Here is a 2,898-nt window from a genome sequence, read left to right as displayed (position 1 = left end):
TGCCACAAGCAGCCCTCTGCCCATTTACTGCCAAACCCAGAACACCACGTTCATTTCTCTGAGTCTGCCTTGCATACGTACATGTCCACGGCATTTCGGGTGCGCTGCAGGAATCTCACTCAATTCCGTATCTGGATGCCGCTCGTTACAACCTTTTTTCAGCGGAGCAAAATCCTGAAAAGCAGAACATGTCCATTTCATCCAAGTCTACTCCCAGCAGCCATGGTTGGGAGGCTGGAAGATGTGGAAAACTGAACACATCAAAATAAAAAATGAATAAATATATAAATAACTTTCAGCTGAAAAACTTGTTTATCCAAAATCCCCCATCACAAAATCTCCCATTCAGCTGAAAACCCTGTGTATCTTAATGACGTTTATGTCCCCCATCTTGCTTGCATACATAAACCTCCTTCTCTGTGCTGTGATGACAATCTAAGCTGAGTAGTCCAGGAGAAAAAAGGAAGTTGGCCATACAAACTTGTTTTGTTGGAGGGAAATGAAGCAAGAGAAGAGACCTGCCTTGGGCCACTGTGGTAACTTCCACTTCGCAGCATCTTCCATAGCAGGGTTACGGTTACATGACTGCCCAAGGGCCAAACCCTTGTGACAAGAGCCACTGAAGTCTAGTGAGGAAAGCAACCAAGATTTGACCCCCCCAAAAGTAGCTGTAACCTGATTCTCCATCACCCTGCACCCTATGTAGTCAATTCTGCCTGTGCAAAATGCTGTCAAGTGAGCGTAGAACGGTAGAGTTTTACACCTATTTTACACAGGTGTAAGGTTCACTGATTTCCACAGCAAAACTTGATCATTCTAAACAGTCCCATTGCAGGTGCTTAAGTGTTTTGCATAACAGAGATTGACTGGACATAAGTATGTAAATAAATAGGCCATGGAGAATCTGGAACCTATACTTCCTTCTTCTTACAGGCCAGATCCTGCAAAGTGCTGAGTGTTAATAACACAGCATAAGAACCTAGATAGGCTAAACTAGAATTTCCACTGATGTCTATAGGAGTTGAGGGCACTGTGTGTTTCTTCTGATCATCTCCATTCTAGTCCACCTCACCCATGGTCATTATCCAGAGACCTTGAGTTCAGTTGACAATGGTGTGCAACAGAAAGGAACGGATTTCAGTTGTTCACATGACCAGGCTGTATCTGCAGGGTTGGCAGGTGGAAAGAGCCTGGTTAGACGGAACGCATTTTACTGTGGAAATCAGCAAGAGAATAATTATGGGAGCCTGTTTGTACAGAAAGAACGAGGAGTACTTGTGGCACGTTAGAGACTAACATATTTATTTAAGCATAAGCTTTCGTGGGCTAGCCTCGTTCTTTTTGCTGATACAGACTAACATGGCTACCACACTGAAACCTGTTTGTACAGAGGTTCTTTCCGGCCTGTAGTTTCCCTACCAAGGAGGCAGTGGGCTGGGAGGTAACACAACAGTTCCAATAAGCCCTCTCTTTGTTGCATAATTTCCTTCCATAATCATCTCAGAGTGTGAAGCTTCTTTTTTAATTTTGATCTTTCAGATGTAGTCGCAGTCACACCCCAGAAGGAGAAGTCTGGTTTCCTCTGTCACAGTTTAACCCATCGGGTGCTGTCACGTTCTAGTAAAATAAATCAGCCTTGTCATTTCCTATAAGACGCTCAAAGAAGGTGCAATAAAACAACCGGGAGAAAGATCAGTGAGCACAGCGTGGGCTCCAACTGAACCAAACTGTGTTCTCCCCTCAGCAGACCTTTCCAAGACATACTACTTCAAAATACACCACTGCAGATTCTGAAACCTGTTCTGCTTTATTCCCTAATCCGTTCCAAGAAATTCCCTCTTCACATCCGTGATATTAGGGTACTGCAAGACTTGTGGCCTTGTGCAGTGTATCCTAGTAGCTTTCACAAGCTGAGCAGGGTTACTGTTTAAATGGGAGCCCTGACAAGAGTCTCATCGTGCTAGTTAGTCAGTAGCTGGCCATTTTTGGTCTGAGTCAGTACTGAACTGATGCCCTAATGTGCAGCTAAGGAGCACCCTCTGCTGCAAGAAGCACGTTTTTTCAGAAGAAATGAATAATTGAGGTCCCAACACTAAAGCTCCTAGGGCAATTTTTGTTAGAACCGTGGTGTTAGCCCCACTGTCCCAGCCAAATTATAACTTAGATTACATTCTGCGTCCTTAATTTTCCTTGCATGATGGCATTCTCCTCGGCTTCCTGTCTTATGTAGTTGCATAACGTTGTTAAGCACCTGCGGCATTTCCCCCCCGAGATGGCTGCCTTTCAAAAGTAGAAGAAGTGATTTCTGTATAGAATTAGTAAACAGCATGTTGTCTTCTGGATGAAAGGTGCTGTATATGACAAATGTTATGGGTCAGGCTAAACCCTGATATTATGGGTGGGGTGTAACTGCCACCTTGCATTCAGGATAAATATAAAGAAGCCATTGTAAACAGGTGACTGAAACGGTTAAGCAGCCTCCGCCTCAAACACTGACCAATGTCTCCAGTCAAAACAAAGCCATTATAGCCATTCAAAATGCAGCTGCAAAAATCTTTCTCCCAAACTGCTCCTTCTGCATGAGAGGCGCTCACTATGAAAAACTGCAAAGTAACCACATTGGCCTCTTTTAAACCAACCTACGCTGCTAAATACTTAATGCTTGGTAACAGTTAGGCTGCTGAAGTTCTGTGACGGCTGCTAATTACATAGTCCTTAGACATAATCATAACTGCCTCATTATTTGCATGGCCTCCCTCCAGCTGTTTGTTATATTAAACTGTTGTCTCGGCTTAGTCTTAGATCGGCTCTACACTTAAAATTTACATTGACATAACTACATTGCTCAGGGATGTGAAAAATCCACACCCCTGGACAATGTAACGATGTAGGTATGCA

General features: G+C 43.7%; 1 long non-coding RNA gene across 1 annotated transcript; it reads right to left on the bottom strand.

The window, feature by feature from the left end:
- Positions 1 to 98: 98 nt before the first annotated feature.
- Positions 99 to 2,678, bottom strand: LOC112115839. The gene is made up of 3 exons (XR_003370279.2): positions 2,170 to 2,678; positions 1,420 to 1,617; positions 99 to 251 (listed from the first exon to the last, which is right to left on the bottom strand). It is a non-coding gene; the product is annotated as an uncharacterized LOC112115839 (long non-coding RNA).
- Between the last annotated feature and the right edge of the window lie 220 nt (positions 2,679 to 2,898).

Source organism: Terrapene carolina, unplaced genomic scaffold, assembly GCF_002925995.2.
Source record: "Terrapene carolina triunguis isolate 2854851 unplaced genomic scaffold, T_m_triunguis-2.0 Scaffold5896, whole genome shotgun sequence".
Taxonomy (NCBI): Eukaryota; Metazoa; Chordata; order Testudines; family Emydidae; genus Terrapene; species Terrapene triunguis.
Note: the sequence above shows the minus strand (reverse complement) of the source record. Positions and strands in the feature narration are given on the sequence as shown.